The sequence below is a fragment of the Lissotriton helveticus genome, chromosome 11, assembly GCF_964261635.1.
Source record: "Lissotriton helveticus chromosome 11, aLisHel1.1, whole genome shotgun sequence".
In the NCBI taxonomy this organism is placed as follows: domain Eukaryota; kingdom Metazoa; phylum Chordata; class Amphibia; order Caudata; family Salamandridae; genus Lissotriton; species Lissotriton helveticus.
In genome coordinates this window covers 695,810,773-695,822,817 of record NC_136072.1, presented here as the reverse complement: position 1 = coordinate 695,822,817, position 12,045 = coordinate 695,810,773, and positions in this window count along the sequence as shown.

Here is a 12,045-nt window from a genome sequence, read left to right as displayed (position 1 = left end):
CGTGAAAACTTTGCAATTGCAACTTATTAAATTTCTTCATAGACCCATCAAAGAACTTATACTACGTCAAAGAGACTAAACCTAGGCTTCTTTTTTAATATTATGAAAATTTTCATTAAATGGAGCCGAATGTCTTTTTAAACTTTCGTACGTGACCAAATGTACACACCTTGGTATTTAAAAAAAATATATAAAAGGTTTTATACTTTAACAATTGTATGCTTGAATCGAGCTCAGAAGATATATTAAATCCGAATATGTTGGGATTTACTCCTTTTCACGTTTTGAAACTTCGCTGAATTAGACTGCTAATTCCAAATGACGTACGTGACCAGATACTGTCACCGCGTACACGTCCTGAGACGCGCATGTGAAGTCATGTGACTTGAAAACAACACTTCCAATTGGTTCTTAGTAGTTTCTATTCTGCAATTTACACGCAGCACTCCACCCACTTCCCTCACTATCTTTTGTACTCTCAAAAGAGAACAACGTTCAACATCTTTCAGAAAACTTTGCTGAAATGGCTGCCGTTCCGCATTCCTCTTCCGAATCTGAAGGAAATGAGCGACTACCTTTAAAAAGAAAAAAGGAATCTTTTATTTGGCAATTTTTCACTTATCCTGAAGAACAAAAGAAAGTGAATGCGCCAAAAGTTACCTGCACGATATGCAAATCGGTTCTCTCAAGAGGAAATCCAACAAAAAAATATTCCTTTTCCATACATACCATGGTGCGGCATGTCAAACAAGTGCACCCTGTGGAATTTGCACAGGCATCGACAAGAGCCCTGGCCACGCTATTACCATCAGAGGTGGCCAGCACATCTTCTGGTGGACGACCTGTATCTCCATCGAATGCTGTGATGGACTTGGGACCATATCTTGCAAAGGTGCACATGAAATGCAACGAGTGTGGAGAAATTCTTCTGTACGGAGAGCAGAGCCTCATTCTTACTAAACAAAAAAATTGAGAGTCATAAATGCCCCGAGAAAAGATACATTTCTTCATTTCATTTTGATCCTGTGTCACACATGAAAATGTTGTTGCAAGTTTAAAAAATCAAAAACAACATAACACTTGTTTTAAAAAAAAAAAAAAAAGTTCTTTTCAGAACTAACTCATTGAACAAAAAAGAGCTCCAGGACCATATTATAAAGGGGTTTATCTCCGCTTTTTTGGCTTTCATTCATGCGCGACCGTGTGCGTGCACCCGCCTATATATTTCGTGAAAACTTTGCAATTGCAACTTATTAAATTTCTTCATAGACCCATCAAAGAACTTATACTACGTCAAAGAGACTAAACCTAGGCTTCTTTTTTAATATTATGAACATTTTCATTAAATGGAGCCGAATGTCTTTTTAAACTTTCGTACGTGACCGAATGTACACACCTTGGTATTTAAAAAAAATATATAAAAGGTTTTATACTTTAACAATTGTATGCTTGAATCGAGCTCAGAAGATATATTAAATCCGAATATGTTTGGATTTACTCCTTTTCACGTTTTGAAACTTCGCTGAATTAGACCGCTACTTCCAAATGACGTACGTGACCAGATACTGTCACCGCGTACACGTCCTGAGACGCGCATGTGAAGTCATGTGACTTGAAAACAACACTTCCAATTGGTTCTTAGTAGTTTCTATTCTGCAATTTACACGCAGCACTCCACCCACTTCCCTCACTATCTTTTGTACTCTCAAAAGAGAACAACGTTCAACATCTTTCGGAAAACTTTGCTGAAATGGCTGCCGTTCCGCATTCATCTTTCGAATCTGAAGGAAATGAGCGACTACCTTTAAAAAGAAAAAAGGAATCTTTTATTTGGCAATTTTTCACTTATCCTGAAGAACAAAAGAAAGTGAATGCGCCAAAAGTTACCTGCACGATATGCAAATCGGTTCTCTCAAGAGGAAATCCAACAAAAAAATATTCCTTTTCCATACATACCATGGTGCGGCATGTCAAACAAGTGCACCCTGTGGAATTTGCACAGGCATCGACAAGAGCCCTGGCCACGCTATTACCATCAGAGGTGGCCAGCACATCTTCTGGTGGACGACCTGTATCTCCATCGAGTGCTGTGATGGACTTGAGACCATATCTTGCAAAGGTGCACATGAAATGCAACGAGTGTGGAGAAATTCTTCTGTACGGAGAGCAGAGCCTCATTCTTACTAAACTAAAAATTGAGAGTCATAAATGCCCCGAGAAAAGATAAATTTCTTCATTTTATTTTGATCCTGTGTCACACATGAAAATGTTGTTGCAACTTTAAAAAATCAAAAACAACATAACACTTGTTTTAAAAAAATAAAATAAAAATAAAAGTTCTTTTCAGAACTAACTCATTGTAGCAAAAAGAGCTCCAGGAGCATATTATAAAGGGGGTTTATCTCCGCTTTTTGGCTTTCGTTCGTGCGCGACCGTGTGCGCGCACCCGCCTATATATTTCGTGCAAACTTTGCAATTGCAACTTATTAAATTTCTTCATAGACCCATCAAACAACTTATACTACGTCAAAGACACTAAACCTAGGCTTCTTTTTTATTATTATGAAAATTGACATTAAATGGAGCCGAATGTCTTTTTAAACTTTCGTGCGTGACCGAATGTACACACCTTGGTATTTTTAAAAAAAATATAAAAGGTTTTATACTTTAACAATTGTATGCTTGAATCGAGCTCAGAAGATATATTAAATCCGGATGTGTTTGGATTTACTCCTTTTCACGTTTTGAAACTTCGCTGAATTAGACCGCTACTTCCAAATGACGTACGTGACCAGATACTGTCACCGCGTACACGTCCTGAGACGCGCATGTGAAGTCATGTTACTTGAAAACAACACTTCCAATTGGTTCTTAGTAGTTTCTATTCTGCAATTTACACGGAGCACTCCACCCACTTCCCTCACTATGTTTTCTACTCTCAAAAGAGAACAACGTTCAACATCTTTCGGAAGACTTTCTTTTCACGCGATATTGTGAAATACTGAGATTGTTACAGGATTTTCCATCAGATATGTGTTCCCATTGCTGTTGAAGCACTAACACCGTGGAAAATTCCACCGATAGCAGTCATATTTTTAACGCCGAGCACCGGCGATTTTTATCACTTAGATGCCTTCCTATTATGAAGGTTTATCTCCTAAGTCTCTGATTCTCAAACTGTGCAACGCGGCTCCCCTGTGTGCCGTAATGAGGTGCTAGGGGCGCCGCGCACACTCTAGTGTGACTAACCATCCATAAATTCCACGGACATCTCTACCCTGTTATCTGCAATTGTGAACATCAAAAGGAGCTGCGCTACGCCCCTGTGAGAGGCCTCACTCCCACTGCTGCAGCGGCTTCGCAGTCCTCCAGATGCACAGAAACAGCACCTCCGATCCATTGAAGTTCTCTGTCATAAGAAGCCTCACTCCCACTGCTGCAACGGCTTGGCAGTCCTCCAGATGCACAGGAACAGCCCCTCCGATCCATTGAAGTTCTGTGTCGGTCTCAATACCACTTACGAAATGAAAATAAGCACTGAAGAATATTCAAGCATGTAGTACTCCTCCTGCTACAGCATACAGAATGCATTCTATTACCTATAAAAAAGTGAAACACCCACGCTACAATCATATAGAATACTTCCTCTAAAGAAGCCTGTGAATAACTTTAAAACATCAGGTTAACCTTTTTTTACTCTCTCATCATTGTTAAAGATAAGTATTTACAATACTATATTAAACAATGCCATGGTTGTTGCTTTTTAATTTTAAAAATCTTGCAATCTTTCACAAACCCAATACTCATGGCTTCTTTTTCGTGACAAAAATCTTGCAATATTACATACCTACATAGAATAACAGAAAAAACATAACACTACAAAGGCCGAACACTCTACTAAACGCGGATTTGTAACCTATGGGGCAGATTTATGTTAACTACTTCATACCCGGATATGCACCAGTTAATGTGCACCACAGTATGCTAGTGCTCCGTTACCCATGGTGTGCCACATTTGAAATGTGGCGCACCATGGTACAAAAACACCATACATGCGTAACACATCTGTGCTGAAAAAGTAATACATTGCTAGAGTTGCATCGCAAGTGTGATGCAGCTCCAGCAAGGCTCACCAATGCACTATATTCACAATGCTGCGTCAATACCTACGCCTGCTTCAAGCACATGCACAGTTTTGAAACAGCATGGGCCTGAAAGTCACTGAGTGAAATATCATGCATTACAGTCAGCCACTTTCAAGACACATTCCTTCAGAGGAACACTTACCGTTTATTAGAGGTAGATCGTCCGACTCCACCGGAGGACACCCCTAATAAAAAGGACATATATATAAAATGCGGACTAGCCGCTGTATCGTGCTAGCAAACTTTAACTTAAAAATCGTTAGAAAAAACAAAAGGAATCGAGCAAAATCAGTAGGCCACTGATAGGATCTCTTTTTGACCTCGCTAAAATAGAAACATTAGGAACAACCCCTCATGAGAAATATGAAACTAGTGAGAGAAACCGAGCTCGACGCCATGATGGCTGCAAGACAGCTCGGCTCCGCCGCCCACCCCGCCCAAAATAACGACAAACCCTATGCAAATATTATAAATATATACAACACACCAGCAAAGTAACAGGGTAAAACGTTTTATTAAATAACTATTTACATGGCAGCCTGCTGCAACATGAAAACAACACTTCCAATTGGTTCTTACTAGTTTCTATTCTGGAATTTACACACAGCACTCCACCCACTTCCCTCACTATCTTTTGTACTCTCAAGAGAGAACAACGTCCTACATTTTTCGGAAGACTTTGGTGAAATGGCTACCGTATCTCATTCATCTTCCGAATCTGAACAAAATGATCGACTACCTTTAAGAAGAAAAAAAGAATCTTTCATCTGGCAATTTTTCACTTATCCTGAAGATGAAAAGAAAGTAAATGCACCAAAAGTAACCTGCATGATATGTGACTCGTTTCTCTCAAGAGGAAATCCAACAAAAAAATATTCCTTTTCCATACATACCATGGTGCGGCATGTCAAACAAGTGCACCCTGTGCAATTTGCAGAGGCATCGACAAAAGCCCTGGCCACGCTATTACCATTAGAGGTGGCCAGCACATCTTCTGATCGACGACCTGTATCTCCATCGAGTGCAGAGATGGACTTGAGATATTTAACTATATATGGTCTATAACCTATGGTTTTTTCAGTGAATTTTCAAGGTTTTGTAAATGCTAATTCCTAACTATATATGGTCTATAACCTATGGTTTTTTCAGTGAATTTCAATGGTTTTTTAATAGAAAATATCAAAAGCTTTTTTGTGGAAAATGATTAAAATTAGATATACATAAGCGGCGTTCATTTATGTTCACCACAGCCACTGTTGAAAGTAAAGTGAAAGTCGCGAAACAGTTGCCACGCCATCTAGTCCCTTTTAGGCCCCATCATGCACGTAAGTAACAGCCATTTTGTGTGTCATGCCCTCTCTGCCCACTGCCAATAGCCTATGATTGTTCGAAATTTGTTCTCTTTGGGTGATTCCCTATTCACAAATAAGCACAGAGTCGCAATACTCTGTTTAGTTTTTGCAGATAGTGAAGGATAGGTAGTGCAGACTTTTGTCCCCTTTGTCACCCGTCATGCCTATCTCTGCCCCGTTTGTTGGTAGTTGGTTCAACCCGGACCGTTTATTAGAGGTAGATCGTCCGACTCCACCGGAGGACACCCCTAATAAAAAGGACATATATATAAAATGCGGACTAGCCGCTGTATCGTGCTAGCAAACTATAACATAAAAATCGTTAGAAAAAACAAAAGGAATCGAGCAAAATTAGTAGGCCACTGATGGGATCTCTTTTTAACCTCGCTAAAATAGAAACATTAGGAACAACCCCTCATGAGAAATATGAAACTAGTGAGAGGAACCGAGCTCGACGCCATGATGGCTGCAGGACAGCTCGGCTCCGCCGCCCACCCCGCCCAAAATAACGACAAACCCTATGCAAATATTATAAATATATACAACACGCCAACAAAGTAACAGGGTAAAACGTTTCATTAAATAACTATTTACATGGCAGCCTGCTGCAACATCGATACAAATGCATGACGCTGTTCCTGTCGAGGTAGCATAGCTGGCGGCCTAGGGGTGGAGGACCGTTGTGCAAATACCCCGGGGACGACACCATGCGCCAAGGCTCGTCCCCAGTACATCCAGAGGTGATGTCCGACAAGTTGTGTGGGGGGATGCCTTGCTGATGCCGCCACCCCCACCACCTTCTTGTTGCCTGATCCGGCCAGCTCAATCGATCGAGCATGAGACTCATCCACTCTGATCTCCTTGTCCTCGGTCAAGCATCAATAGTAAGATTTTCATAGGTGAGTGTAGGTTCATAGTTTTCCATCCACAGACTAAAAGCCTGGAGTGGGAGTGAAAAAACCATAACTAGGTAAGAAGGAACGCAGCTGTAGGAAGGACTCTGGATATGCTTGGTCCCTGAGATGCTTCGATGTCACTGCCTTGCACAAATGGCATAAGTCCTGGATGTTGGGTGCCATAGTTGAGGGTTTGACCTAAAGACACGTCCTGCGGTGCCCTGGTCCAACCATCACATATACCTGCGCCAGGAGACGGCGTGGGGTGCACTGGAAGGGAGAGGCGGCGCGAACGAGCCTCCCCCACCTCCCCAGCTGGAGGTTTCTCAGCTACACCCCTAAAGACACGTCCTGCGGTGCCCTGGTCCAACCATCACATATACCTGCGCCAGGAGACGGCGTGGGGTGCACTGGAAGGGAGAGGCGGCGCGAACGAGCCTCCCCCACCTCCCCAGGTAGAGGTTTCTCAGCTACACCCCTAAAGACACGTCCTGCGGTGCCCTGGTCCAACCATCACATATACCTGCGCCAGGAGACGGCGTGGGGTGCACTGGAAGGGAGAGGCGGCGCGAACGAGCCTCCCCCACCTCCCCAGGTGGAGGTTTCTCAGCTACACCCCAGCGCTTCAGTCGACAAGCTGAGTTGCGCCCGCTCCTGCGGCACATTGCCTCGCTCGGCCAGCTGAATTACGCCTGCTCTTGCTATTACAGCGTCTCACCCGCCATCCGGCTGAATTGCACCTACTCTTGCGATACAGCGACAGGCGGCTGCCACGGAGCTCAGGAAATGGCGGTCGGCTCCACAGACTTGGGCCTGGCCTGCAAGGATGGCTCTGGACAACCCTGGAACTCAGACGCTTGACTGCTAGGGCATGGGCCCCATTCCTAAAAGCGTCCCATCAGCCTTGAAGATTCTACAAGAGTCACCGGGGCCCCCGACTCCCGCAGAGTTCCGGTGGGGAGCGACTGTCATGATTGCTCGCAGAATGGCCACGACGTAGCCACGGGGTGCTCTCATGCTGACGCCAGCTTCAGTCTGAAACATCCAGAAACACTGTAGACTACCAATTCGATCAGTTCCGGTGGAGCGCCAACGACGTATCGCGTTGTTGCATAATGCGTCATATGACACGCCGCGTTAGCGCACCCGGAAGTGCTCCGGTGCGCGAGGCGTGAAGCGCAGCTTCCTGGAAGCAATCCGGGGCGCGGCGCGGAGCGCGTAACGTAAGCATAACTGGTCATGTGACTTGTTAATAAAACTTTTCATTGGTTTAGAACTATTTTTTGTCCCAAATGATGAAAACCCCTCCTTGTTTCCTCTTGGCTCCTGCCCCCTCTCCAAGTCTTGCTCGGCCAGCTGAGTTTCGCCCACTCTTGCGGCCTACGACATGGATAGGCCGGGGCGTTATGGATCAGTATGGGCAAATATACACTTGGGGATTCACAAGCAACAACAAACCTTTGTATTTGAGGCTCTAAATCAACAACAGTGACAGAGAACAGAACCGAACTAAGCACTCAGGGGCTACGTTTAAACGTAACATCATCTCCCCAGAGGTACATCACCTTACACAGACATGCACTCTGATCTCCTTGGCCTCAGTCAAGCATCAATAGTAAGATTTTCATAGGTCAGTCTAGGTTCATGGTTTTCCATCCACAGACTAAAAGCCTGGAGTGGGAGTGAAAAAACCATAACTAGGTAAGAAGGAAGGCAGAAACAGAATCTTCCTCTGCAACATCAGGCTCTGCATCGCTACTTACTTATAAATGCAGAAAAAACTCAATTAACACAAGGGCTCTTTTCAGAGCCACCTTATATCAAAGCACTCAAACTTCTGATTTATCTCCATTTTCACACTCTTGTAAATAGGTGTGCGCGCCCGGGTGCGCGCACCCCGCAACTTTTTAAAACAAATATATATATATTTTCGCATTTAAGGGCCTTACTGCACACCCTGAGAAAACCTACGCAGCAAAACAATCTCTACCTTCTCCCCTTTCCATTTTCCAATGCTTTGAAATGAACAATATATTTACTCGCAGTGACAAAATGGCGGTCAACACTTCCTGATTTCCTTCTAATCGAAAGTTAACAGACGTCACGCAGCAAAAAAAAAATTCCGCTCGCGCGCAGCCGCTTGGGTGCGCGCACCCGTGCGCGCGTATAGATATATAATTGACTTTAACTTTAATTTTCTCAGCAACTACTGAACGGATTTACACCATTCCAAAAAAAGCGTAATCTGCGAGCCGGACTCTACAGTTTTGCCAAATTTCTTATAAATCCATTCAGCCGTTCGACCTGTAGCCGTGTCTAAACGTCCTATGGAAAATAACATGGAGAAAACACGTTTTGGGACCCCCCTTTTATCTCAGCCCCCACTACACCAATCCCCCCCAAACTTTCAGGGAAGGAGCGCAGCGGACCGAGCCATCTTCTTTGAGAAATTCGCAAAGATTCATCCACCAGGGCCAAAGTTAATCCAAATAGAATGTTGAGGATTTCCTATGGAAACTAGGTCCTAACTATAAATACCTACTGGCGACCGCCTGTAGGTAATATATATATATATATATACATACATACATACATACATACATATATATATACATACATACATACATACATACATACACATATATATTCCGTCAACTTCTCCTCCTTGCGGTAAAGAGAACCCCAGGACACAGCAGGATTTCTTTAGTTATTTTATTGAGTGAGGTTTGCATTGACCGGTTTCGGCGTCATGCCTTTTTCGAAATGCGCTTCTCAACAACAGGGTGTTTCCTCTTACAATTATTTATGCTGATTGGCTCCTCCTTTCCAAGTGGTGGTTGGCCCACCTACACCACGTTCCCAGCGCTTGCACTAATAATCGAGGGACTACCAGTCCCATGGTGCTGCAAGCGTGCTACAAGCGGTGCTGGCGAAGAGGAAAAACATTGCAATAAAATGATTTTCGTTTTAAAATCCTTTTCTTTCTCCCATCAAGCTCCGTGTAAAGCAGTGTGTTAGGACGCAATAGACTCACAGCGCCCTTTTCCCACGGAAGGAAGTGATGGTGGGTCAAGTTTATAATCCGATACCTCGGCTACAGTCAAACAAAGTTCCCATGTTGGCTTGACCTACTTCTAGTGAAAGGGTGCAGGGTTCGCGCCACAGGCTGCGCGATAAATATTCCGTCAACTTCTCCTCCTTGCGGTAAAGAGAACCCCAGGACACAGCAGGATTTCTTTAGTTATTTTATTGAGTGAGGTTTGCATTGACCGGTTTCGGCGTCATGCCTTTTTCGAAATGCGCTTCTCAACAACAGGGTGTTTCCTCTTACAATTATTTATGCTGATTCGCTCCTCCTTTCCAAGTGGTGGTTGGCCCACCTACACCATACATACACATATATATATACATATATTGTTAATAAATATATAATATAATATATATATATATAACCTACTGGCAGTCGCCAGTAGGTAGTTATAGTTAGAATGTTGCGAATTTCCTATGGAAACTAGATCCTATTTGGAATAACTTTGGCGCCGGTCGGCGAATACACGCAAAATTCTCCAAGAAAATGACCTGCTCCGCTCCGCTCCTTCCCTGAAAGTTTCGGGGTGATTTGTGAAGCGGGGGCCGAGAAAAAAAGGGGGGTCCCTAAATGTGTTTTCTCCATGCAATTTTCCATAGAGACCTTTACGGGAAATACCGTACGTGTACTGTCCGAGGATAGTGTGCATACCATTACGAGCACAAGATGCATGCTAATTGGCTGTCGACTGTCTGTCAACACTCCAAACCAGGAAGTGTTGGCAGGAAAGCAGCAAAAAGAAACGCGAAAAACACGCAAAGGGGGCAGGGTAGAAACACCCTGACCCCGTAGGCCTGCTCAAGTTCTCCTACAAGGACCCCCTAGGCAAAAAACATTATTATTTTTTTTTTAACGCAGTATACGCGTAAGGTACGCGTATGCTGTGAAAAAGAAGAAAAAAAACGAAGCCCGCTTTATTGTTAATTAGCCATCGGGGAGGCCAAATCCCAAGGGGAATGTTTTTATTTATAATGGGTGGCCCAGAGGGGGGCCCACTCCTCTGACCAGGCCTTTTGCCGCAATCCTCTGTAATGAGATAACCAGACAAGAGGCACACCCTTCTCGTACATCATGGCCAAGACATGGAAAGAACTCCCCCTCAGCATCAGATGAACCCCCAGATTGAAAGCATTCAGGAAGAGCCATAACACTTGCCTTTTCGAATGACGAAAGCTGCAACCCCCCCCCCCCCCACATTCTCCCCCAGCGCCTGGAAATCCTCACAGGTGAATAGTCTTCTTACAATGCTTCACAACCAATCAAAAAAAAATGTTGAAAGTTTCTGTTTTTAACATACAAGCAAATCAGATATGTTTGCATGTACACGCAGCGAGAGGCAATTATTAAAGATGTCTTGCTTTCGCAAGACCCCGAAAGGCTTCTTCCAGAATAAGTACGCACTTCACTGCAAGAACCCATTTAATGATTATCCAGACTCTGAAGCCTAAACACGTCAGAAATCATCTCTCATCACTTTCTCTTCTTTTTAGTGTATTGTGTGTGGCAGACTGCGTGACCCTATTCCAGAGCCCTCGAAGGCCCTGGAGACTGCCACGCCCCAAGACCAGCTTCTGCAGTGTCCCTGAGCCGCGCGGCCCCCTTCGCAACATTTAAAAGCCCCGGGGGGAGGTGTAAATTAATCGAGACTGAATACGTTGGTACAGCCCACTGTGCATATGCTACCAGGAAAAAAGAACAACAGTATATGGCCCAGATTTCCATTGTAGTGATTTCTTAATTCCAAGTCTAGTTGTCAGATCGGCACACACAGTCCCTCATGGCTGGTATACACCCACACCACACCCATCCAGCGCATCTGTCACTACACATGTGACCCTATCTATAAAAAAGACGGAGCGTACAAGCCCCCACGGTCCCGCCTACTCCTCGTGTCCTTCTGGAGCCGGCATTGCTTTTACACACGGGGAGATGCTAAGTTGCACATGGAAATGCAATCTTGTTTGGATTTTGAAAGTGAGAACAGATTTCACTGCTGTGTCTTTCAAAGTTCAAACTAAGTTTGCTATGGGAGGGCGGGAGCCGCAAGACTTCCGCCCTCTCATAGCAAACAGCAGTATCCCGGGGGTAGGCATCCCGGGACACTGCAGGAACCGGCTCGGGCATGGTGGTCTCCAGGGCTCTCGAGGGTATCAGGTGGAGGGCCACCGAGCCCCTGTCACACAATACAGAAATCTCCGGGGGGTGGTTGTTCCTGGGGTTTGAGGTCCACACACTTTTAATTTTGTAGAGGGGGTGTGGACAAGCAAGTGGCGCAAGGGGGTTGTAAATGTGGCACACTGTGTTTTGTTTTAATTTGCTTTCCTTTCTGTCTTGTAGAGAATATAACGGTTTTTGTACAGCCAGTACCTTTCAACGCTACTCTCAAATGGCTTTCTGCCTGTTACCATAGTAACAGTTCATGGAGCACTTGCGTGAGCATAGAGGTTAGAAGTTCACCACAATATGTTGCTAATTGAAATAGTTACTGTGCTGGAGATTTATATTTTTTTTCATAGGAACCGTTAGTCGTGGAAGAAGTCAGTGGAAAAGAGTTGTTAGAGATT